This window comes from Vulpes vulpes, chromosome 9 (assembly GCF_048418805.1).
Source record: "Vulpes vulpes isolate BD-2025 chromosome 9, VulVul3, whole genome shotgun sequence".
NCBI lineage: Eukaryota > Metazoa > Chordata > Mammalia > Carnivora > Canidae > Vulpes > Vulpes vulpes.
In genome coordinates, this window is record NC_132788.1 from 79,567,004 (window position 1) to 79,594,467 (window position 27,464).

Below are 27,464 nucleotides of genomic sequence, written 5' to 3' on the forward strand. Positions count from 1 at the left end.
TTCAGCTGAAAACAATTCAGCTGAAACTGGAACAACCCTGAGATCAGAGGCTTTAGGCGTTTCAGTCCAGGGAACAGCAGAGGCCTTGGGGCAGAATGATCATGATCTTCTTCAGACGCAGAGATTGTGGAGGCACATCACGGAGGACCTGTGGGCCATGCTAAGATGACTGGACACTACTCAGCTTAGATCTTGTAGTCAGGGACACCTGAGTGGCTCAGCGGTTAAAGCATCTGCCTTTGGCCCAGGGCGTGATCCTGGAGTCCTGGGATCAAGTCCCACGTTGGGCTCCCTGCATGGAGCCTGCTTCTCCCTCTGCCTGTGTCTCTGCCTCTCTCTCTCTCTCTCTCTCTCTGTGTGTGTGTGTGTGTGTGTGTCTCATGAATAAATAAATAAAATCTTAAAAAAAAAAAAGATCTTGTAGTCAGTCCTTCTTATGATTGACATAATTAAATGCATTCCAATGGATGGACTAAATAATCCTTCTTTGAAATGCAGCACATCCCAGTATTCAATGATGAAATGTTTTGTTATATGTCTACTTTCTACCTTGACATGATACACTTTTTGGTGCAGTGCACTTCATGGGGGAGAACAGACTAGATGGCCTGAGTAACAGCTGTGAATTAGGGCAATGACCTCCCAAAGACCAGGCTGCCGGGCTCTGACCAATTGTTCAGGTTTTTTTCTTGAGGGAAAAGCAAAACAATGCTCTACAGCAATCCCAGCAGCTCTCCAGGGAGGCAACGCACCCAGTTTGGAGTGGGATTTCTGCTTTGCGCAGGCCGGCTGCCTCATCAATAATCAATTCCCTTCCATAGTCACAGGAAGTGCTTGAGAAACTGAAGTAGGGAAGAGAGGATGAGCATCAGGAATGTGGGTGTTCGAAGGTGCATTTGCCAATTCCCTGCCAGCCTCAGCCCAGAATGATGGGGGGAGTGCGAGTTTACAAGCAGACACAGGAGGGTGCCCACCTGAGGCCCACTCCCTCTTGGCTCTGTGGCCTCAGTTCCTCCGAGTCTCATATGACTGTGACGACAGAAACCTTGGGCCACTCTCATATTCCCCAGAGAGTAGATTTTCTTACATTTACACGGCAGCTTTGCTTCCTTGGGTTCCACTTTTTTAGCAGAGTATCAGGCTTTAAAGCCTGCAAATAAAGCATTGATATTTCTTCTGCAGCCACTATCTTCCACTGGAAATGAGAGCAGAATATTATTAACTTGGCTTCATTTTATCATCACCAAAGGGTGGCAGTTAATCAAGGTGCTGCTTATAAAAGAAAGCCTTGAGATTCTCTTTCCTATGAAAGACTCACCTAAAGGCTATTGTTTGTTGTTGAAGTCGTATCAGTGCCTTGTAAAATGTTAAAAATACAAAACAAGATGAGGGTTGGAGCAGGAGAAGCTTGAGAGGAAGAATTCTTAGGGAAGTTCAATTATGTCGGGCTCACCTATAACAAGTTACATCATATTGTCATGAAAACATCATCATGGTATTACAAAACATTTGTGAATGTACCATTAAAATTTGGGGGGGGTATTCTAATGGCATTACTTCATCATAGTAAAATGAAGAATGTTTGCTACCGTGGCAGATATGTTAATAGCTTTTGGCTTTGAACTGCATTGATTTTGAAATTTTTCAAATAGTCCTTTTTTGGGTGGAAGGTACACTTCAGCATGATAATTCCCATTCTTCCTTCTAAAGTTATACATTTTCACGGCAGCTCATCTCAGTAAACAGAAGGAGGGGGAGGCCATGTGACATTGGAAGAACTATAGATAGGGCCTGGCTTTGTGATTCACTGGTAACACTTCACCTGGATGGAAATACAGTTGCAAAGATGACATCTTTGGCTCTGGAATGAGAAAGACTAAAGTTCAAGTCCAACCCCATTCCCTTATAGCCATGTGACCTCATGGCAGGTTACGATTTATATCAGCTTTAGTCTACCTGTCTGTAAAATGGAAGAACACAATAGTATTTATCCTATAAGCTGTAATAAGATTTAAATATTATATACTTCATAACAACATTTAAAATGAGAGTGCAAAACATCATTATTGTTAATACTAATTAACTCTGCTACTTTTAGCAGGTTGGTTTACCACCCAAACTTTAAATTCCTTACTTACTTTCACAACAGAAGATTTGGACTAGAATCAGTGTTTCTCAAATTTAATCATTCTTACACAGTCCTCAAAATTTTTGCCATTTAGGGGAGAAAATATCCCTGCAATATAGTCTTGAAAAGAGTAAAGCCATATATGGAGACATTCAACGTATCTATATAAATCTGTAAATTTAAAATAAACCTATAGGGGATTCCCTGGGTGGCGCAGCGGTTTGGCGCCTGCCTTTGGCCCAGGGCATGATCCTGGAGACCTGGGATCGAGTCCCACGTCGGGCTCCCGGTGCATGGAGCCTGCTTCTCCCTCTGCCTGTGTCTCTGCCTCTCTCTCTCTCTCTCTCTGTGACTATCATAAATAAATAAAAATAGAAAAAATAAAAAATAAAAAAATAAAATAAAATAAACCTATAATATAGATGCATTGGCTTTAATTTAACAGCATAAAATATTGTAATCATAACACCCATCTTTCCAATGTGTTATCATAGAAAATCCTGATGCTGGAGGTTTGAGCCATTCATGGGTGTATCCGGATACCACACCTATAGCCACAACCACTACCTTGTATATCATGGGCTTACATAGAGCTGTAATAGCTAATAGCTAATTATCTTGTTGTTACAAATATACATTAACACAGACACATGTGAAACTAGTAGGTACAGAGTAGAAGCTGAGAATAGACCCTGAAGCCAGTGAGCCTAGGTTCAAATCCCAACTCTGCCACTTGCTGGCTCTGTGATGATGGGCAAGCCACTTTACATATCTGTGCCTCAGTTTCCTCATCTATAAAATCAAGATGATAAGATTGTACTTAAGAGTGTTATTGTGAGTTAATATACATACAGTACTTAGAACAATGCCTGGTAATCAGCATCTTATTGGTGAGCTATGCCTACCAACATGTGCAAACATATCACACTTCAACAAACACTGTCTTAGATCATCTCTATGTTCCATTTTGGCACTGAAGTCTTTAAGGAGTTGAGATGGAGGTCTGGGTCCTAATACTTGATTCTTGGAATACATACTTAATGTCTCTGGCTTAGATTTTTCCCCATATAGTAGTACTATCTCCCTCTAGGTGCTTCCTGAGTAAGGCAAGGGCTAGATTGGGTGATGAATCTGTATTTGAATAGATTTAATTCCCTCAAAACTTGACAGTAGAAGATCCTATTATTAATTGGCAGCTTATGACTCTAGCTTGAGCAGAGAATCAATGTGAGAACCAAATGTTGATTGGTGACTCTCCACTGCTTAAGCAAAACACGGGGGAACAGAAAACCATATCTCTAGCTACTGCTTTCCTGCCAACAACATTGAAGAAAATGAGACATAACATGAATTCCATATGTTCAAATATATTACTATTCCATTTGGTCATAAAAAAAATAAGTCTCTCTGGTCTACCATATCTGAAAATCAAATTGTTTATATCTCCAACTCAAATCCTTCTTCTAAATCTTCACACACCTGTATCACGTTGACATCCAAAATAAGCATGATTCATTGAAAAGTGTGAGATTTCTGTCCAAAAGGATACTCCACAAGGATAAGGGAATCTATGCACCTAGAGACTGAAAGTAAAAAATGAAGATGGTGGTAGTGTGGCAAATAGATTGTAGCCTGTGTATGTATTGGGAGAAATTCAGAGGGACAAATCAAGTGCTTAAATTACTCAAGTAGAATTATTATGTGTTTAATTATTATGTCTCAGATGAGAAAGATTCTGTAAATCACAGTGAACTGGTAATTACACTGTCGGATACACTATGGCACATTTTAATAGACTACAGAGCCCCTTTACCTTTCAGCTTGAATGTGGTCAGGTTTCACTTTGGGTAACAGACAAGTTCTTGTGTTAGAGCTGTGTGCACGTGGACAGATCTAGACTAAGGCAGCACAGAGGGCTGATACAGAGTGAAGCCAAGTGCCAGGGAAACTGTTTTATCCAACACTGGTTTTGTTTGGTGTGAAAAGAGATCATCCAAAGTCAAGAGACCATGTATGGTTTGGTTTCACCTCATCTATTACCCAGCTAACTTGGAAGGAAGAGTAATTCTCTCATCAGAGATTACCAATTTCTCCCGAGTCCATTCATAGGTTTCTGAAAGTGAATTTATCATGGCTGTGAGTATACTCTTCCCATTCCCAATAAGACGTGATCCTTTTTTTAGATAGGAAATCATGATATATATTATATACTACTAAATTAAAACTCATCCAATAAATTTGGCATCATATTGGGTTATAGCTAGTACCCAGTACCTACCTACCTACCTTCCTTCCTTCTTTCCTTCCTTCCTTCCTCTTTCTTTCTTTTTTTCTTTCTTTCTTTCTTTCTTTCTTTCTTTCTTTCTTTCTTTCTTTCTTTCTTTTTCTTTCTTTTTCTTTCTTTCTTTCTTCTTCTTTCTTTCTTCTTTCTTTCTTTCTTTTTCTTTCTTCTTTCTTTCTTTCTTTCTTTCTTTCTTTCTTTCTTTCTTTCTTTCTTCTTCTTTTTCTTTTTTTTTTTGTAAATGTACTTCCAGTACATTGTTTTGTAAACCTAATCCATTTTATAGACCTAGCTCAGATCGTTAACTAGAGTGAGATTATCTTGGTCTCACTGTATCATCTTTTCACCAATGTCTTTTCAGAGATGAACTTCTTTGCTCTTCCCCCACTTCCTAGGCAGGGCAGGTGAGGTCACATAGGGTTCTGTACTGGCATCAGCTTCCTGACGAACTTTGGTTCTTCAGAGCCACCCACACAACCTTCTAATAAAATTCCTATTTTGCTTAAATTAGGCAAGGCCTATTTCTTTTTTGTTTTTGTTTTCTTTTAAATATTTTATTTATTTATTCATGACAGACACAGAGACAGAGAGGCAGAGACACAGGCAGAGGGAGAAGCAGGCTCCACGCAGGGAGCCTGACATGGGACTCTATCCTGGGTCTCCAGGATCAGACCCTGAACTGAAGGCAGCGCCAAACCATTGGGCCACTGGGGCTGCCCACAAAACCTATTTCTATCACTCGCACCAAACAAGCCCACCTAATATATGAACCAAAATGTCACATATATACATATATATGTAATACATATTACTAACTATATTATATAATACTATTTATTGAGAAATTACTACACTTGGCATTATTCTACTACTATTAATATGTAGTAATGTGCATATGCTTACATGTTTATAAAGATACTCTTCTCTGCCCACCCTTCAGCACTTCCCTCTCTTTTTTTTTAAGATTTTATTTATTTATTTATAAAAGATATATAGAGAGAGGCAGAGACACAGGCAAAGGGAGAAGCAGGCTCCCTGTGGAAAGCCCAACAACATGGGACTCGATCTTAGGACCCCAGGATCACACCCTTGGCCAAAGGCAGATGCTCAACCACTGAGCCACCCAGGCATCCCTCCCTCTCTAATGCCTGCCCCTTTCTCCCCTATTTTTCAATGCACTTATCTCTCTCCAACATTCCTTATAATTTTATTAGATTTATTGTTTATGTGTCTTCACTCACTGGAATGTAAGCTCACTGATATTTCTCAAATGCCCAGGCAGGACAGTCTCTGACACATGGCAGGGACTCAATAAATATGTGTTTAATTAATTAACTAGTTAATTAATGAGCTACATGCTATTGTTTGATTTATTACAAATATTCCTTTAAATCTACAATCTCGATTCTTCTACCTACCTTACAGGATCCGCTTAGGTAAAAATGTTTGCTCTCCTCTCTAAAGCTTTTTGAGTATGGGCTAGATTTTCACATCTGTGCTCTTGCCCAGCAACAGGGGACTAGATCAAATGACCTCCTGAGAGCTGTCTGGCCCTTGACATTCTAATTCAATTCCACTTAAATGTCCTAAAAGTAATTTGTAGAGAAATTCTTTTCCTCCTCCTCTCCTCGATTGGAGTGCACATTTATCTAATTATTTCCTTGGTAGATTGACCTAGCTTTGAAGGAGTACCATGTCAGCTCTCATGCATTTTCTCTAAGCACTCACTTTATAAAACTAAGAGACTAAAGACTCAGCTCTCTAGGGAATTAAATTGCATTCAAATAAGATTAAGGATTTTGAGTCACAAAAGCAAGGACAATCAGAGGCTAACTAAGAAGAGGCAATTGTTCAGCAAACTAATCCAGACATGTAATTCACAAAGGGACTCTCACAATTGGTCAAGAAAGAAAAATGCCTGTGGAGGATTGGGCGGGCTGGAGTGAGTGAGGGCAGCCTTCTTCCTTCCAGGGTTTAAAGGCAAGTCCCTCACTTCCTAAAGGGTGAATACGTTTATTTTCTAAATTTAGTCGATTATGGCTCAATATCCTTCCACTGAACTAGATTAGATCTTGAGAGCCTGGCACTTGGGGTAGTTTCTAAAGATTAAGCCATGGCTTGGTGAAATGGTGTTGGGGTGATGTGAAATCACCCACACTGATGTTGATCTAAGGAGGTTTGTTTGTCACCCCTCATTTTGAGCAGGGATTCTTAACCTCTTGTAGGCCATGGACTTCTTTTCAGAATAATGTTTTACAATGTGTAAAATAAAGAGCATAAATTTTCAAAGCAAAGTAATTATACTGAGTTTCATTTATCAAAATTTGTTTTTTCAAAAACAGATCAGTAATACACATGTTTGTTAATAACATTAAATATCAAGGGCTAGTAGTAGGTCTGAAAATTGCTGTCATTTTAAAGTGCTGATAAGTTTAAAGGATAGTTTGAAGTATTTCAACATCTGTACTGTCAGGTGAAAATATGTACAATTTATAAAAGTGATAAAGTCAAGGTACTAATAATGCTGTATCATGTTGGCTATATTTATAATCAAAGAAATGTTAAATTTCAGTTAGATGTTAATAAAAATAATGATGTAATTTCATGGATGCCATGGCTTCTAGCCCAGGTTAAGAATTCTTGGCATAGAGACTGAAGAGCTTATGTAGCCTCCCCCATACCATGGCACCCACCTTCACCATGAGATGCCTGTGGTTGCTGACATTGATTTGAACTGTTACCCCACTAAAAATGTTCCTGTTGGCTCAGGTCCAAGATGAGAAGGCTTGAAAAATTGGAAAAACACCATTACCTGCCACATGTGTCTTATGCTTAACAAAATGGCCTCTTCAGCCTGGTGGGCAAAGAGCCCCAAGCTACCATGAGAGAGTAATAAGAGCTCTGACAATAGCATGACCAACTTGTCCTGGTTTGCCCAGGACTGTCCCTGTTTTAAAATGAAAAGGAACATTTGCCCAGGACATCCCCTATTTTGTTCCCCCCAAACCTGGATGGTTGGTGGGTGCTCTGGATTCAGAGATTAGAGTGATTGGAGCCAATTATCTCCCTGAGTCTCAGCATCTTAGTCTCCAAATGGGAATAAGAACGCCCTTCTCAAAGTTATACGAAGGGTATCCTAAAGGCCTACCACGGTGTCTGTCATATTGTAAACACTCAGGCAACCGTGACTATGATCACCACTGCTGCTGTCAATTATAACATTAGCATCCGACCTTCTACCTTATGCCATCCTCCAGAAAGAGCCACACTTCACTGCCGCTGTAAGTTATACATGGTCTTCTAAGCACCTCTTAAAGTGTTCACAAAGAATTTGGTAACAACATCATGTGCACAATGGAATAATGTCTTAGGTTGAACCATATGAAACTGACAGTTTTGTAGACTGAAGGCAGGTGAATGTTGATAATGTCCGACAGTTCAATCTAATGTGTGTGTACACTGAGCACCAGGAATGGCATTTTCTAAAAAAGTGTCATCCTTTCTTCCTTAATGATTTTGATATGAAAGGACCTCTCTTTAATTTATCCTTCTGCAGCCATCCCAGGTTTCCAACCAGATTTAAGACCATATGCCATTATATTCCTTACAATCAAGGTAAGCCATTAAATGCTCCAGTAAAATGATTTTTTAAAGATTTTATTTATTCATGAGAAGCACAGAGAGAGAGAGAGAGAGAGAGAGAAGAGAAGCAGGCTCTATGCAAGGAGCCCGATGTGGGACTCCATCCAGGGACTCCGGGATCAGGCCCTGAGCCAAATGCAGACACTCAACCACTGAGCCACCCAGGCGTCCCTCCAGTAAAATGATTTTTTGACCTTTCATGAACTGCATGTGAAAAATTCACAAATCAGAAGAAAAATTCTTTAGTTTTAGAACTGTTTGCTCTAAGTACAGTTGTCATTGTGTATCTTCACTTTTTGGCAATGAATGATATAGTAACTTATGTTATCCTTTATTTTATGTCTTGGGCCTAATCTTGACCATGTGACATTCCCCCATATCTCACAATATCCAGAGTTACAAAGAGACACATTAATTGTGGATAGCTGAAAAGGGAATTTAAAATGTCATAGGTGGGGTGCCTGGTGGCTCAGTCGATTAAGTGGCCAACTCTTGATTTCAGCTCAGATCATGGTCTCGGGGTTGTGGGATCAAGCCCCGCATTGGGCTCTGTACTGAGCATGGAGCCTGCTTGGGATTTTCTCTCTCTCTCTCTCCTGCTCTGCCCCTTACCCTACTCATGTGCTTAGGCTCTTTCTCTAAAAGTAAAATTTTAAAAATGTCATAGGAACTAAATACGAAATGTATATTACTAAGGTTTCAGGCTCAATAAAACATCATTAAAGAGAAAGCTCCCAGCTAAATCTCTGGGGCAGAGCTGTCCAGTGTGGTAACCCCAGCCTCATGAGCTCATTGAGCACATGAAATGTGGTTAGGCCAGATTAAGGTGTGTCCCCAATATAAAATGTACACTGGATTTCAAAGACATAGTGATAAATAAAGAATGTAAAATGTTTTATTAATAAGTTCATGGGGTTTGTATGATGAAAAGATAATATGGATACATTCAGTTAAATCAAAATGTTAAGAGTAATGTCACCTGTTCCTTTTGATCTCTTTTAATGTGGCCATTTCAAAATTCATATGTGAGACATTTCAAAATTCATAAGTGAGATAACCCAGATGTCCATCAACAGATGAATGGATCAACCATATGTGGTAAATACATAAAATGGAATACTATCATTCTTAAAAAGGAATGACATTCTGATACATGCTATCTGGATGAGCCTTGAAAATATTATGCTAAGTAAAATAAGTCAGAAGCAAATAGGCAAATATTGTCTGATTCTACTTATATGAAGTACCTGGAATAGACAAAGTCATAGTAAAAGGAGAATAGAGGCAACCAGGGGTCAGGAGGAGGAGAATGGAAAGTTGTGTTTAACAGGTACAGAGTTTCTGTTTGGGATGTTGAGAAAGTTCTGGAAAGGGTTAGCAGCAATGGTAGCATAACACTGCGTAATTGCCATTGAATTGCACATCTAAAAATAGTTCTAATGGTAAAATTTGTTATGTGTACTTTACCACAACTCAAAAAATCAGTTATGGCTCACATTATATTTCTTTTGGTCAGAGCTTCCCTAGAAAAGCTTATTTAAAGGGCCAGGCAAAAACTCTCTTCCTTCTGGAGTCAAAAGCAAGGATTCACGTTCTGGTTCTGCCTCTGACTGGCTAAGGAACAATCCTAGAAGTTTGACACCTCAGTTTCCTCATCTACAAAATGGGGATTATAAAATGCACCACCTAGGAATGTTATGTCTAAAAGAGAACACATGTACAGTGAGGAGCATAAGCACAAGAGGTGGTACTGAATAAATGGTACTCATTACCGCTACAGATGGAAACAGGGTCTTCTATTTTTAGCAATATTTAACTATTTTGCTATAATGCCTGAGGAATAATAACCCAAAAGGCTCAGCATCATTGTGCTTACCTAAGTGAGAACCTGGTCAGTAAATGTTATCCCCTCTCTGAAGACCATGAGAAAAGAGCTCCGTCTTACTCTATAGAACTGGCATTCATTTCAGAACCTCCCTTCCCCTATAGTTCACAGTAGGTCACCTCATCATGTGATAGAGGCATTCCTAAAAAATCTGTTGGGCAAAAGTGCGCGCTGAAAATGACCAAGAATAGGGAGAACATAAGATTAGGGGCAAACCATCTAAAACCTACATATCTTTAGAACCAGAGCACAATGAGTCCATGGGGAAAACAACTGATCCATGGGGGAAGAAGTTGGCCAGCTGCGGTGGGTAACTCAGCCTGGCTAGAGTGTACCACAGTGGATCTTAAAAATGCACAATCACTCACACACACACACACACAAATAAAATGTTGATGATGGCAGTGCCTCAGCTGGAGCAGGGCTGGCGGGTACCGAGACAATGTGGACGGAAGAGGAGTTCTCAGCTGTGGGCTGCCATTTAAGTAGGCACGGGAGAAAGGGCACCCTGCTGTGAGCACACAGCTGAGCCAGGCCAGGGGTGCTCATCCTTGGAGAAGGAGGCACGGGTGTGAGTGCTAAGATAGCCTTTACAAACACCTGAAAGGTCTCCTGCTGCCAATGGAGCAGGTCAAGTTGAGGATGCTTCCCTTGCTTGCTGAAGCTTTTAACTGGACTCCTGCTAATCCAGTTTCGCCTGCCTATGGAAAGAGAAAAGCACATATGAACCAATATGTCTTCTGCATCTCCCAGACAGCAGTCCCCTCTTACAATAACAAATGACCTAATTCACACTACAGAACCATACACGTCTGCATTTTCTTTGTGCCAGGGGCAGGACTACATACATTATTCTATTTAATATTCACAATCCCTTCACACATCTGGTGTTATTATGCCAATTTTAAAGTTATTACCCTGCTGAAAGGTCCCACAGCATGTAAGTAGCATTAGGATTCACTTTAAGTCTGCTTATCTCAAATCACTTCCTCTTAAACACTGTACTACACTGCGTGGTCGTTTGAGCCTGCCTGTCACTTAGGTTATAATAAATGGGACCAAACCCTTGGACAGAATTTAGGTTCAGCTTTGCCTAAGCTCAATGACCTTCCACTGCCCTTTCTGAATCCACTCTATATAAGAGTGGTGAAGATGGGTGAAATGGTTCCGCTGGTACTTGGCACTTTGGGACCAGTGGAAGGTATAATGTCATGATCTAAGAACTCTAGATCTGAGGCTCGTATTGTGAGTTAATCTCCAGTCATGTATGAAAATGAAAATCAATAGGCTGGAAGTCTCCTGTGTTCTACCAAGGTTTCCAATGATGACATAAATGGAAGAGTGTCTAAGCAGAACTGGGTATGCCCAGATCACACCAGATCAGTTACTGCCAGGGTTGATAGTATGCAAAGAAGTCTTACAGGCTAGCAAAAAAATCTGATGCAAGAGATTCTTGGATGAAATTCAGAACTGGATTCCCATCCTGGGATAGTCAGTTAATATGTACCAGAACAGCCAGATTGGCTATTAAGATATTAAATATTTCAGTAGTGGTAGGTAAGCAGGCATTGCTTGAGGCTCCACATGTCTACCCCTACCACCTTAGTCTCCATGGCCACTCCCCTGGGTCCCTCCAAACATCCTCACATTTCAGGAACTAAACACCTAGCTTCTCAAGGAGTGTCTAGTTTTTCAGCTAGCATCCATTCTCACTGGCCAAACCTTATGCCATACTGTTTGTTAAGTATATCCAATATCACCCCTGCCTGCCTCTCAATGTATAGCTAAAGAATTAGCTTAATTCCTGAGATCTCAGTTGCCCATCTTTATATTGATGGGTTAGGGAGTACAGATGGAAGTGAAGAATCGTTCACTAACCAGACCTTACTGGATGATTCATCCATTGTTCGAGAATAGGAGTTTTTTGTTTTTGTTTTTGTTTTTGTTTTTTTTAAAGAGCTGAAATTCATTTGTAGAAAGTATCTAAGTAAGAGTTGCAAATTCCTGTGCATTGGCCGAATTTGGTCTGCAGATAGGTTTTTTTGAATGACCAGGAACTTGTAAAAATACTGAATTCAAAGATGAAGCCAAAAAAAAGTTCATTACAGCCACCCACCACTCTTTATCTTGTCCTATTGCTCAATCGCACACTTGAAAACCCAGCCTATTCCCTGAAGGCATTCAAATTTGGATGCCCTATCTGAAATGCCTCTAATACCATCTCATCAGCATAGGCCTACACCCGTCATATGGTCTATGACTTGAGCTATGCCGTTTCTATTTTTTTTTTTTTTTTTGAGAAATAGATGCAAAGCTACATTCAGAGGTAGCCAATTAAGAGTAATTAAACATTTCACCAGGTCTAATTAGATTTGATTCATCTCTAATTTTATTCCCAATGAGCACATTTTGATGATTATTTTGTATCTTAACTTCACAGGAGACAAGTGCTCATCTCTTCCCCTCGGGTTTTTTCCCTCTCCTTAAGGGATGTGACAGTGAGTCATCATCCATGTTCTCCCTGACTCCTAGTGCCATTAAGTAAAGCCCATCTGAGAGCTGAGAAGGGAATCCAGGGCACTGGGGCAGCTTCTGGCTGTGGGCCACCTCACTGAATTATTCATGTGGAGCCAGGATGGGTGAGTGTCCAGCCACAAAGATCCAGAACCAAGGCCAAGGGAAGATGCTGGTCTGGAATAACTGAGGAAACCACCACTGGCGCCAGTGACTTGGAAGCTCCCAGTAGAACCTCATGACTTCAGCTCAGGTCCAGGTGCCCCTTGACCCACACTACTTAGTACTCTTGTGTTAACTACAAAGGGAGCTCTAAGGAGCCAAGATGTCTCTCTGACCTAGTATAAACTTGGTCCTTTAAGTTATTCCTTTCAGCAACCCTGCAAGAAGTTTCAGGAAGCCTGGGAGTTTTCAGAATGAAGAGCAATCCTCAGCCTCTAATTTCCCCCTTTTTGCACTCTTGTAATTATCCCATTGGTGTTAAGTTGATTGTATGATTTTTGTATGTTTATTGAGTACCTATGATGCACAAAGTGCTGTGAGAATCCTGGTCAGGGGTTACAGAGGTGAACAGGACACAGATCGGGATCTTCAAGCATAACATTTAAGTTTCATTTGGAGTCTACTTGATAGTGGCAGAAGTGGATGTGGTGTTGGACATGAGGTCTTCAGAAGAATTCTAGGGCTCCAAGGACAACCAGTGGGAAGGGAGGCTCTGATCAAGTCATGGCATGTACAGTGGCACAGTGCAGGAGGGTGGTAGAGTTTCATTCCTGACCAGCAGTCCAACAAAGAAGATATCACTCGTTCATCTTGTCTATCACTCATTCATCTACGATGATATACAGGATAAAGAAAAATAATCACTAAAATTTTTTTCATATCAAATTTATAAAAGACATTAGGTAAGTGCATAATATACATTTAATCCTATTTTATTTTTATTTCTTTTAGAGAGAGAGGGAGAGAGAGTGTGAGTGGAGGGAGGGACAGAGGGAGAGGGAAACAGAATCTCAAGTAGACTCCACACTAATTTAAGGGTAATGCTGCATTAGTATTTCTTAGAGGGAACTGTTTCTTTAAAGATAGGAAAGGGAGTAGGCATGTGTTGGCACAGGCTGTTAAATAGAAGCAATGAAGTCTGTTATGCTAATAGTATGTGTTAAGATTGCTTTTCTTTCATGTTTTCATGGTTACATATATTTAGAGCACTGTATTTTATTTGTCCTTTTGTTTAAAAAAAATTGGATTTCTAAAAGAAAAGCAACCCCATTTCAAGTTGTCTGTTAATTCTGATACAACTTGTATATTTTAGTCATTTGTAAATCTCTTCATACTGTAGTGTTTTCTCCTTTTTTAACGACTGATACAGTATCCTAATTACAAGGTTATTTTGTACTTGTCTTAATTCCTTGAGTGTAATAAAAATGGCCTAAGGAAAAAAAAAAAAAAGACAGAGCCAGACATGGGGCTCAACCCCACAACCCTAAGATCACGACCTGAGCAGAAACCAAGAGTCAGATGCCCAATCAACTGAGCCACCCAGGTGTCCCTCCTCTTATCTTTTAAGAATATGTGGCATCTTTTCATCTTGATCACTAACAACTATGTTTAGAACTGGGATTTGACTTACAAGGTCTGCATGGTTACTCCAGCTCTAAATGCAGAGATCCAAATTCTTACATTTCTATGCTGTGGTATAGGAAGAGTGCCCTAGCAGTTAGAAGATGCAGATGGCTAGTAGGCCATTTCACATTTACAGGCTTCGGTTTCCAAAATGTAAAATGCTGAGGACAACTTGATAATTTCTCAACTTCCTTCCAGCTCTACCTGTCCTATTGGGAAGCCTAGTTCACTTCACTCATGTGTGGATGGACTTGGCAAAAATAATTGACCAAAAAATGACCAAACTGTATGCATTTCCCTTCTCCATAAACATCCAAGAGGCTTGATTGTTTGCTATCATCCCAAGAAAGAAAAAGGATGCTGCTGGAGGAATTCCATGCAATCCATCTGGGGTACAATGACTTTGGTGGATACAATAAGAGAGATATTGGTCTCTAGTGGTTGTGACCAGGTTACTGGAGGTATGTAGGGAGAATATATTCTAATAAAGACTACTAAATTGTTAACACTTTTAATTATGTTTGGGACATCCGGCATTACAGAACCAGCTGAGTTGACATTATTTGAAACCTTGTCAGCTGCCATTCAGTGACTCTGGCAGCCAAGGAAGCTCTTGGGAAAGTTAGCTCATTTCTTTATTCAGGTTGTTTGTCCATCCACGTAATCTTAGGAGTGTTCTTTTGAAGATCCAACAGCTGTTAATACTAACAAACAAAAGCTTTTTAATTCCAGACTGTCCTTCATCACATAATATTAAGATAGAGGATAGTGGGGACCCTGCCAGCTATATTTTTTCATCCTTTCCAGAATATTGTTTTGAGGAAACACACGATAATTTGACACATGAAAGCAGAAAGATATACTTTAGTTTTCAGGTGAATATCCTAAATATTATACATTAAACTGTGTTGGGAAGCACATTAAAACTTAAAGACCTAGAGGACATTACCTTATTTTATTCTACTGCATATTTATATTTGAATTTATTTTTTTAAAGATTTTTATTTATTTATTCATGAGAGACAGAGAGAGAGAGAGAGAGAGGCAGAGGCACAGAGCAGAGAGAGAAGCAGGCTCCATGCAGGGAGCCCGACCTGGGACTTGATCCCGGGTCTCCAGGACCACACCCTGGGCCGAAGGCAGGCGCTAAACCACTGAGCCACCCAGGGATCCCCTTATATCTGAATTTAAACAGTAATTCATTATGTTAACTTAAAAAAGTTTTCAAACATTCTAAGCTTACTATAAAATTTTGTAGTTAAAGGAAAGGAATTTGTATCACCTAATGGGTAACTGTTTATCTTCTCATTGAAGAGGGAGAGAAAAACCCCAAAACTTACTTGGGTAAAGCCACACATTGATATGTGTGCCCAGGATGGATGGTAGTTCATGTTTCAGAGCATCGAGCATATGTAGAGGCTCAGTAATGATGAAATGTTTCATTTTGTACTGCAGAACCCAGTGGCATTCCATGAAAAGACAACCCTCTGTTGTTCCAATGTGTGAATCAAACAGAAGGTTTGGCTCCATCAAGCAGCCTTCCAAAGGAATAGCGCCTGAGGTGGGAAGCAGGTTTTATTTACCTACTATTAACATTCTGCTCAGCAATCCAGCCACACAGAATCCAAGATAACCATCCAAAGAAGAGCAAAATAGGGGAAGAGAAAGCCCTGAGAAAAGAAAAGCCATTCCTTTTTTTCATACTGTCCTTTCTCCTTCTGCCTTTATCCATTTGTTCCACTGTCTCACCTCTCAGTCCCTCGTGAACCATACAAAAAAGTTAACTGCAGGAATATTAGGTAAACAGCCAGCGGTCACTGGATTTGCCAATCTCTACCCGGGCAAAAATAGATGTCTCAGGTATCTTCCTTCTGCTGCCTCTAAAACTTAAGACACCTATTCAGTTTGTTCACAATTTGGGCTCAGCGCTTTGGGCTGGGGTGAGCTGGATATCTTCTGTAGGTGTCAGCTGGCTTCATGCGTGAAACTGTGGTCATCTAGTGGCCCCAACGGGGCTGGAGGCTCTGAGATGACCTGTCTCTCATTTGTGGCACGTAGTGCTGGCTGTAGCTTGTAGTTCATATGTCTCCAGAAAGATGCCCTGAGCTTCCTCGTATGGTATTAGCATGCTGAGAGACAAGCCCCAATGCACAAGAGCTTTTCAAGCCTCAGCTTGCATGGCATGTTCTGATGTCCCTCTGGCCAATGTTAGTCAAATAGCCAAGCCCCGTATGGGAGGGGACAGCACAAGGGAATGGATGCAGGAAGGCATGACTCACTGGGGGTCAGACTATAATAACCTACTCCAGTAGGCAAGGGTAGAGGCAGGGAAAGAAAAAAAAAAAAAAAAAAGCTTGTTTCAGCTGACTTAGGTAGTATGGATAAAGGAACAAGGGGAAAAGGCACTAAGACATGGGATACTGCCTCTGCTTTGGCTTCAGAGAATATAAGGCGAAATGATGCAGATAATTTTTCCACACACAGTGAGGTCCAAAGCCCTCCTGCTGCTGAAAACTGGCTTGCTCAAAACAAATTGGGTCTTTTCAAAGCACTCACTTCTCTAAGCCATTCTAAAGACATAGTGAGTCCAGGCTCTATTTTCCTTGATCATTCCTTTCTAATGATCTGAATTAGTTATCAGGTATTTCCAGAAGTACCTTTATACACAGTAAAAAAAACAAAACAAAACAAACAAACAAAAAAACCAAATAGCATGTGCACACAAACACACACACAAGTCTTTCTTTTTCTTTCCTTGAGTAAAGTCATGAGTGCCTTTTCTGTGAACAGAAAGACATAAATGTTTTAGGAATCAGTAATTTAAAAAGCGTAGAGTGACCTGCTCTTGGAACTTCCTTTACCTTGGTATACCCGCCAGCTTGAACAGCCTCCCTACATAATGGACATTCTGAAACATACTTGCTTTTGAGAGATCTGTCAAATGGACCATCTGTAAGATCAGAGAATCACAAAGTTGGAAAGAATCTCAGCAGTTTCCCCTTTGCTAGTCAACTTGTGGTCTAAATTATTCAAGACAGATGGACCATCATCCTATTTTATACTGATATTTGCCTCATGCCAAATTCCTCTCCCTGCACACATCCCCCTTTTTTTTATTATATAAAAGAAATTGTAATCTCTGGCCCACTTGATCCCTTTATAAACCTACATAAGATAAATGGAACCTGGAAATGTTTCAGGATTTGACTAAATCCATGCAGGTCTGTCTTGAGAGAGGAAGAGCACAAAAACAAGAGAGACAGAGAGAGCTATCCATTCAAATGCAACATACCTTCCACGATCAAGTTAGTTATTTAATTTAAGATGCATGAACCTCTTCTAAAAATTTTCTCATATATATAATATTATCAGCAACAGGTAACATTGATCAAGTGCTTATTATACCAGGCAATGGGCTGAGTGCTTTGGAATGTCAGTATAGACTATGTGTCAGACTGTGTTCGTCTTGAACAGTCAGCTCACCTACAGATGTGTGAGATACTCAAAGAAAAATCAGAGCCAATATATCAGTCCTTAGGGACCAGGAAAATGCCAGTCCTATCATTTCATGGCAAAATGGAAAGCCATGGAGCTTGAAGGAGATTTGTAATCCTGCTCATACTTATGGAGGTCTTTCCCATGAAAAAAATATCTAGATATACAGAATTTTGCACACGATTCCAGGAGTTTTCACAGAGATCCTGATGCCTAATAATGGGGATCTTGGATTCCTGTATTCAGAAAGAGAAGAGAGAGAGAGAGAGAAATAAAAAAGAAAGCCTAAAAAGAAAGAAAAAGAAAGAAAGAAGAAAGAAAGAAAGAAAGAAAGAAAGAAAGAAAGAAAGAAAGAGAAAGAAGAAAGAAAGAAAGCCTGATTCCTACAAGGAGCTTCCTGTGTGGCTGACATTTAACATACATATCAACCCACTTTCACAATGGTCTTGAAAGACAGGGCTTGTGGTCCCCATTTGGCAGATTGGAAAACTTAGATCCCCCAGAAGTTAAACCTCTCCAGACATCACACTGCTAGGAAGTACTAAGCAGGGATTCAAAACTGCATCTTCCTGTCTTTCCTGGCTTAGCATTTGAGTTGACCACCAGAGATAAATAAAATAGAGTGTGGGAAGACTGGAATCCAACAGGGAGAGGCATTTTGATAAGAACCCATGTATATTAGAAGCTACCTAAATATTTCACAAGAGTTACTCTTAAAGATATTATGATTCGCCTACATGGTGGAATACTGTGCAGCATTTAAAGTCATACTTTTCTGAAGTACTTAATGATATGAAGAAATGTTCACAATAGCAAGACCAGGGAAGCAGGATTTTAATGTATATATTCCATATAGTCTCCATATATGTAAGTGTATGTGTGTGTATACACATAATTATATACATTAAGAAAACAGATGATGGAAAAAGAGGTGTTTTTTGTCTTTTTAATCATTCACCTCTGTACTGTAATGATCACTGATTATTTTTATAATCAGAAATTGTTGATTTTTTTTTAAAGTTGAAGTCCACATAGTATTTGGATGTCCAAACTGTATTCTAAAGCACAGAATAAGGAAGGCAGAAAGAATAATCCTTTTTTTTTTTTAAAGATTTACTTATTTGAGATAGAGAGAAATAGGGGAAGCAGGGGTAGGAGAAGAGGGAGAAGCAGACTCCCCACTGAGCAGTGATTCCAAAGCGGGGCTCAATCCCAGGACCCCAGATCATGACCTGAGTCAAAGGCAGGTGCTTAACAGACTGATACACCTAGGCACCCCATGATCACTTTTTAATGATTGAAAAATTAAGGTCCATACAAGTATGGCCTAAACTCAAATGAAGACTTACATGAAATTGGTGGCAATGTTGCATAGGATAGGGTTTTTTTTTCCCCCGATGGGATAGTCTTTTATTTTTCCTTTTTATGTGCTTTATGAAGTACAACCTTATCTGAGAAAAAAAATGTCCTTACTCTGAAGCAATGTTTTGAATCTCTGTCGTTACCATGTATACAAGAAAACCAAAGTAGATCCCTCATTAGAAAGACAGATTGCCCAGGCCACTGAAAACTCTGTCTTCTGTCCCTTAGTGCCTTGCACCAAGGCACTAGACAATATCTAGTCTCACCCTACCTAGGATTTGAAACTAAGAGAACAGGGAATTTAGCTTCTATTAGAAGGCTATTTGCTGCGAGCTTTCCTTTCCTTGGACTCTAACTGTACACATCTTCTGGAGTCTGAGCCAGATTAAAGCAGAACCACTTCCTCAGCAGAACCCACCAAAGAGACTTTGGGGCTGGCAAAGGTTTAAAATGGATGGATGTCAGCCCCTGGGGAATATTCAAATATGTGTACATTTGTTTCCCTAATCGCCATAAATATTTACATTGTGCTTATCAGCAGATTACATTATATATTTATTTAGAACTATCATTTACAGTGCTCTCCCCTAATTGGGAAATGAAACAGCTGTTTGGCACATAAAAGAACATGTCATGTCCCCTTTGACTGATCACTTAAAGAGGATAGGGATTATAAGTATTTACTTTAGGATTTCTAAAATAGGCTGACCAGTTGTAGGCAGAATGAAAATGATTTCTCAGGAATCTCTGCTATACCAGATTACAGAGATATATGGGAAGAGATGATGAATGGAAGAGCAGTTCCTTGAAATTAAAGGGCATATGTCAACCAATTTAAATGTGACCAGGCAATTGTATAGTTGGTCTTTCAATTCAAATTATGCTGTTCACTCTGTCACTATCCTTGCTGTCGAGTGGGCCATGGTATGCAAGTCCATGGAGTCACTCCTTGATTTGCTAACTAATTTGCCAGCGCACAGCTCAGAGGAAAGCTCTTCAAAACTGATGGCTTATTCCAAAAGGGGGGAAAAATACCTCTTTTAAGTTATATTTGCCATTATTTCAAATTATAAAAATATTAAAAAATAAAATTGCAAGTTTTTTAAGTGATTATTATGATCCTGCTTATAATGAAAAAGACAGACTTAAAACCAAGTTTGTTTGTTTTCTTTTTAATTAAAGTGGATGTAAAGCCAACATTTCCGCTTGTAGTCACTTACAGGAAATATAAAGTACATGGTAAATGTTGGCATTTTCTGGCTTTGCCCACATAAAATGTATTGCTTATATATGAAAGGGTGACTATACTTTGGGGAAACAAATAAACTTAAAGTGAGTTCACCCTTAGTGTAGCTATGTTAATATAAGAGGAAACAGTTGTGTTTACTAATGCCATACCTAGTTAACGGTGTGTGAAGTTTAATTTAAAAATCCTCTACAAATAGTTTAATGCATACAAATGTGGTCAGTTAGAACAAATTTCTTAAAGCATAGCAGATTTAAATAGATTTGTATCAACATAGCTTTCCAATCCACCATGATTATCAAATTATTTCACATTATCTTCAAGGGGAAATGGTTTTGTACCCAGTGGTAAACATAGTTTAGCACTCTACTTTGAAGGGTGGGGGTGGGGGAGTTGTGTGTAGAGTGCGGAAATAACTCACCACTTTAGTTCATGGTATTAGACATTTTTGAATAATAGCCAAAGGGTTCTTGTCAGTTTCAGGAATTTACCAAGTACACACTTTCACTTTTCAGAAGTGGGCCTGGAATCAAACTCTTAATAAAATGCGATAGCAAGTATGTGTCATGGACTTCAGAAATGGCTTGAGGGTTCTTTTTAGAATTTCCACATGCTAGGAATGTTCAATCGAGTCAATAGAACTAAACTTTGGAGGCAAGCAATCAGGGTGGGAAAATGACCACTTATAGATTGCCAGCAGAAAAAGACAAGCACATTACGTAAAACAGTGATCAAGAAATCAGGCACGGGGTGAGGCATACAGTGTGATTACCAATGAGATTTCCAAGTCCGCAGCCCTGAATCAAAAGTCCCTTGGGTTCTTTTTCATATTTAGGCTGTGACCTGGGACAAAGCATGCCATTTTCTCTCAAAAGTGATTTCTCTCTTTTATCCTTATAAAAGGATAAGAAACATCCTCATCCTTATATCCCTAGCATCAATCCTGTGCCTGGCTTGTAGCCAATATTCAATGATGATTTGTTAAGATCTTAGTACACTGGAAAACTATAGAGAGCAAATGACACAATTCATGATGTGTGTTTAGCCCTGAGCCCGCATAGAGTGAGTCTTCAATGCATGTGAGATACTGTTTTTATTGTTGTTATTATTATTTGCCTTAGATCGGTGAACGTTGAATAAAATAGTAAATGCCAGGGTCTTTCAGGATTAAAGCTCACTAGACAACTCAAATTGGAGGCCCCTAGGGAACTACATTTTAATTAGTTCAATTTGTAGTGGTTGGGCCTAAGGAAATCACTGAAGTTTGGCTTCTTAGCCAGAATGGCAATTCATTAATTTACAATATGGTATACATTTTTTTCTAGGGGTTAAGACCTCCTGAAATTAAGGTACATGGAACATAGACTTAATAGTCAGAAAATCAGAGCTTGTGAGTTCTGAGTTGGAGCAAAGGGCATTGTCCTGTGGTCTTGTGGGTGTATGATACCAGAGACTTACCCTGATTCCACCATTCTGGTTCCTTTTGGGTGGCTGAAAAGTTTGTATCTAGCAAATACCCCAAATATAAGGTCAGTCTCTCCCTTCCTCTCCCTCTCTTTCTTCTCTCTCTCTCTGCCTTTTTACCTACTCTTTAAGAATGAAAGATAAATGCTGACAGATCCATCCTGTCTATGCCTAACATAATTCTGAAGCTGAAAGGGACCTGAGAGAGCATCTCTTTCCCTAAACGTACACCAATATCACAGAGGACAAAAGTGCCTCAAGGAAGTGGCTTGCCCAAAAGAAATACACATAGACTATGACAAAGCAAGGGCCTGACCCCACTTTTCTAACTTCTAGTCTTTCCTGTTACTAGTCAGCCTTATCTATAATTCTTTGTTATGGTAGTCTGAAAAATGCCCCCTCCCCAACCTTTATTCAAGTCCTAATCTCTCATGTCTGCACATGTTGCCTTATACAGAGAAAGTGTCTTTTCAGGTATGATTAAGTTCAGGATATTGAGATCAGGAGCTGATCCTGGATCATCTGGGTGGATTCTAAATGCAACCAAATATATCCTTAAATGAATGAGGCAGGGGGGAATCAGAAACACACAGAGGCAAAAATGATATGAAGATAAAGAGAGAGAGATTTGAAGATGCTGGCCTTGAAGATTGGTGTGATGCCACCATAAATCAGAGGATGCTGGCAGCCACCAGCTGGCAGCTGGGGCAGGCAAGGAATGGGTTTTTCCCTAGATGTTCTGGAGGGAGCACAGGCCTACCAACACCTTGAATTTGGTCCAGTGATATTGATTTCAGACTTTCGGTCTACAGAACTGTAAGAGAATAAATCTCTGCTGTTTTAAGCTACCAAGGGTGAAGAAATTTGTTACAGCAGCCACAGGAAAGTAATACACCTATGAAATCAAAGGAACCAATAGAGAAAAATCTGGCATTTACCACCAAAGCGAGAAGAAAATTCTCCCAAGAGACAGGGAAGTAAATAAAGGTCATTTCTTTTAAAGAACAGCAAGAGTCAGGGCACCTGGGTGGCTCAGTGGTTGAATGTCTGTCTTTGGCTCAGGTCGTGATCCCAGGGTCCTAGGATCGAGTCCTCCATCAGGCTCCCCACAGGGAGCCTGCTTCTCCTTCTGCCTGTGTCTCTGCCTCTCTCTCTATGTCTCTCATGAATAAATAAATAAATCTAAAAAAAAAAAAAAAAACAGCAAGAGCCATCTGTTAGTTGAGCCAAAGGAAATTGTCATTTTGCAGGTTAGAAAATGGTAGGATGATAGTAATTCCCTATGATTCTAAGCAACTAAATTTGCTTAGAATTGGTCTTGGATGGTTTTAGTGGTCCAATTCAGACTCCTTCTGGTCTACTTCCCTACTTTGTCCCTTTGAAACAGTTTGCTTTTCAGTGGTCAAACAGGGTTGTTTGTATAGGATTTGGTGTCAATATCTAAAGAGAAGAGTAGAGTTTTGCAGCCTTGAATATGGATGACATTCTACATGAATGACTTGAGGCCCAACAGCCATCAAAAACCCCATTAGAACAGGAAATAAATAGGACTTAGGTATTACATCTCCCATCCCCCCATTCAACTTAAGGGGTAATGAATCTTGTGCTATTTCTCTTTTTTCTTTTTTAAGATTTTATTTATTTATTTGACATAGAAAGTGAGAGAGCATATGAGCAGGGGCAAGGGGAAGAAAGAGAAGAAGAGAGAGATAATCTTAAGCAAACTACTCCCTGAGCATGGCGTCCCACATTGGGCTTTATCTCATGACTCTGAGATCATGACCTGAGCCAAAATCAAGAGTTGAGCATCCAACCAACTGAACCACCCAGGCCCCCCAAAAGGTAATTTTAAACATTGGCTACATTTAACCAAAATGCATTCATTCAGCCTGGAGAGTTTTTGCCCTACTTACAGAGGTAAGAATTTATCTTGTTTTTTAGAAGCATTCATATCATATTAGAGTAATGATGTCATCAAGTTTTTCCTTGATGTCAGGGCAAGTCAGGGTCCCTGCAGGAAAACAATTCAATGGTCACATCGGGTAATTTTAGGAGAGATCAATGAAAGAGTGGTTAACAAAGGCGTAGGCAGGGCATAAAGATACCACAAGATATTATGCCATAGCATGGGACTAGTGCTATAGATAGAATGTTTGTGTCCCCCCCAAATTCATATGTTGAAAACCTAATGTTCAATGTGATGATACTCTGAGGCAGAGCTTTTAGTAAGTGACTAAGTCCTAAGAGCAAAGCCTTCATGAATGGGATTAATGCCCTTCTTTTATGATGTTTGAGAGAGATTTCTTGCCCTTTCCACCATGAAAGACACAGCAAAAAGATGACCATTTATGAACCAGGAAGCCCTCACGAAACACAAGATCTGCTGGTGCCTTAATCTCAGGCTTCCGAGTGTGCAGAATTCTGAGAAATCAATTTCTGTTGTTTAGAAGTCTATGATATGTAGTTATATCAGCCCTAATGGATAAAGACAGCTAGTAAAGGTCACAGCACTGTGCATACGTCTAGACCTGATGTAAAAGAGAGAGAGAGAGACAGAGAGAGATGATGGTAGATGGGTGGAGAAGCCTGTTTGAAAAGAACCATGACAACTCTATAGGAAGGGAATCTGGAGGATAAAAGCTCCAGTCTAATTTATTCTTTCCTATCTCCATCTCCTGTGGTCTATTTTGCTGAGCCAGAGGGCATGAGAGTCTGTTAATACAGTCCCTAAAGGCCAGCTTCCTGAGACACTGGGCAGACTGGAAAAAAGCAGAGATGGGATCAATGGGGGGTTGAGGGTGCAAAAGGAAGTTCTTTTTCAGTTCCCAGTGTTAATGCACAGCCGGGTCAGAACATTGCTACATGTGCATTGAAGCAAATCAATTTCATGTTCTTACCAGAAACAGTGTGAATGTCTACATGGAGAATGGGAAGAGAGAGTAACTAGGATGTACTGAGTGTCTATTATATCCCAGATGCCATTTTGGGTGATTTGTATATGCCATCTCAGTTGTTTGGGGTTTTTTTTCCCCTTCTTCAGAAAGGCAATACACCATAGACACATCATGATCCTATAGATAAAAATGCTAAGGCTAACCAACTTCAGTTACTTCTCCAGAGTCAAACAGCTAGTACATAGCCGCCGCAGGATTCAGACCCAGTCTAAGTTCACAGTCCCTCTTGCATGTAATATGTCCATGCTTATCTATAATTTGAAGTCTTATATATGTGAATCTTCAGAAATACACATAGACATTGATGCCAGTGCTCAAAGGTCAGGAATGTTGTATTTGTATGAACCTACATGCTCTCAATACACACCGGTAATACCTTACAAAATGTACCACCCCTTAGACATCTCACAGTGTCTTCACATATTACCCTCTCTGCCTAGAATGTCCTCTCCTGAACTCCCCTGTCACCCACATTTTACCAATCCAAATCTTCATATCCTTCCAGGCCCACCACGGATGTTATCTTTTCTAAAACAAGCAAACAAACAAAAAAACCCACTCCTGAATTTCTCAGAATGAATGGCTTCTCAATTTTGTTTCCCAACTAGGTTGTTTAGTACACCTATTACCATTAGGTGTTAATGGTAGTAACTTGTGTGTATTTCTCCAACTTCCTTAGCCTATATAAGGGACATTTGTTGGGTTTGCCTTCACAGCATCTATTCCCCTCTTCTTTGGGTATAAGCGTCCTGAGTTTCCTTTATGGAATGACCCCTTCCCCATTGTCATTCCCTGTAGTTAGGTTGTAGCCCTCTCTATTCCAACTCAGGATTGCCCTTGTGCCCGAGCCTGGCCAATCAAAGTGCCACCTCCTCTGGACTCAGTGATTGGCTTAGGAACGGGTCCATGACCGATCACAGCCAATTAAGCTAATCTTTGGACTTCTGCTGGAATGAACAAGAGAAAGAAGTCAGAGAAAGAGGAGAGATGGAGGAGTAGAAACTTTTTCTTTTCTTTCTCTTTTTTAAGATTTGAATCAGACAGTCTAAAATCTGGAGTCACCATGTAGAGATGACTGTGTAGTAGTGAAGTAGACACAGAAGAAATGGAGTAAAAATATTCAAAGAGGCCAAATCCTAATGACATTGGCTTCAGCTGTTTGATTTAGCCAGTACTACTCTAAGTTCTTCAAGGATGCAAGCTGAGATACTTAAGTTTTCAGATCCTTGCAAGCCAAAAGTCCTAAGTATAACTATTAAACAGTGCATCTGACATGCAGGGCAAATTACTCAGAAAATATTCATTGAATGAATTCAATGGAACCCTTGAAAATTGCTATTTGTCCATGTGTCAAAGTCCTAAATCAGGAGGACCATCAGGCTTCTCTCTCTTCCCTTTGAAGACTTACAAGTATTTGAAGTGTGTTTGCTAAAGACTTTATGTTCTCCCCTAGCACATGACACAATCAGAGGGAGGATGCATTATGGATGAAATTAAGTAACAAATGCCAGGCCTTCAGATGGGCCTTATGATTTTTCAACCCAACTCCTTAGCTACTCCTGAGGATTATTTGACAGTTTTGGGGGGTGGAGGGGTGGTGAGATGTTTGGAATACTGTTTCCTACTCTGCAGGAAAAATAAGATTAGGATATCCCTTTCTAGTGTCCTATTATTTTTCTCTATCCAAATTCACGTGTCCCTGGGCATTTTCTGACAATCACAACAACTTTTTAGAGTTTCTGGACCACTCACGATCATTCCCTTAGGTTTTACGTAACCCAAAGCTATGAACTGACAGAAGCCAGACTTGAGAATTTCACAGATAACTGAACCAGGGGTGGAAGTCTGAAGTGAGGTGGGTCAGTTTTTCCCAAAAATTTGGAATTAGAGCCGAGAGAATGGAATTGATTCAGTCATTTCACATGCCTGGAACTACAACACATGGCCTTGGAAGCTGTGGGCGGGCATCTTCCCCTCACCACATGGAATGAGGAGCAGAGAAGATGGGTCTGCTGGGACAGAAAAAAGAAGAAGAAGAAGAAGAAGAAGAAGAAGAAGAAGAAGAAGAAGAAGCACATGTGCAGATACAAGCAGAGATGGAGAGTGTGTGCTCCCTGATTCCTGCCATCCCTAGAGTAGACTTTTCTGGGCCCTCACTGTATTTCTGCTCACAATTCTATTGCAACCCCTCTGCATCTTTGTACTAACTCCTCATTTTCTGATTAAGCTAACCCAACTTGATATCTGTTCCAACCAACTATAAAAGAAAAAGAAAAGAAAAAACTCATACATTAGCCAAAAAGAATCAGAAGATGAGGAAAACGTAAGAAGAAATACCTCGGTTGAGAGGAACAAAACAAAAATCATCAAGAGAGTTGGCAATCATCATTCCAAAATCCTTAAAGAGATGTCTCCCAGCTCTGAGAAGAGAAAGAGAAAACTTCTCAGTCAGCCAGCTGTGCAGAACTGAAATAGAACGGATCTACTCCACGGATTCACAAAGTCGCCCACAGTGAATTCCTTCCTGCAGTTTGCAGCCTGCAGCTGAGCCATGAAATATATTCCCAGTTAAAAATTCCTTTCCACATTCCATCCCATGACTTCGTGAAATTGTCTGCACACAAGAGCAAGAGCAACTCTCAAGCCAAGAGATGTCATGTTTGCATCACTGTTGACATGTAGACAAATACTCAGATGGTCCATTAAGTAAATGCTCTGTACGAGAATGGGGCACATCTGGTGGTTTGACAGCCCTGCCCTGGTTCTATATGGCTGGAAGCCCCCACTTTGGCTCATTAAGAGGAAACAGACATGATAATTGTGTCAAAACACATTAGTGTATTTTCTTCTGCCATTGCATTCCCTTA

The 27,464-nt window shown here is 40.0% G+C and overlaps 1 long non-coding RNA gene across 1 annotated transcript in view; it reads right to left on the bottom strand.

Annotated features, from left to right (window-relative positions):
- Positions 1–27,464, bottom strand: part of LOC112909279 (uncharacterized) — a 363,316-nt gene that overhangs the window by 213,669 nt on the left and 122,183 nt on the right. The window contains exons 6-7 of the long non-coding RNA XR_011994350.1: positions 1,319–1,453; positions 975–1,195 (exon numbers count right to left, since the gene is read on the bottom strand). This is a non-coding gene — a long non-coding RNA (uncharacterized lncRNA). The remainder of the gene's footprint in view (positions 1–974; positions 1,196–1,318; positions 1,454–27,464) is intronic.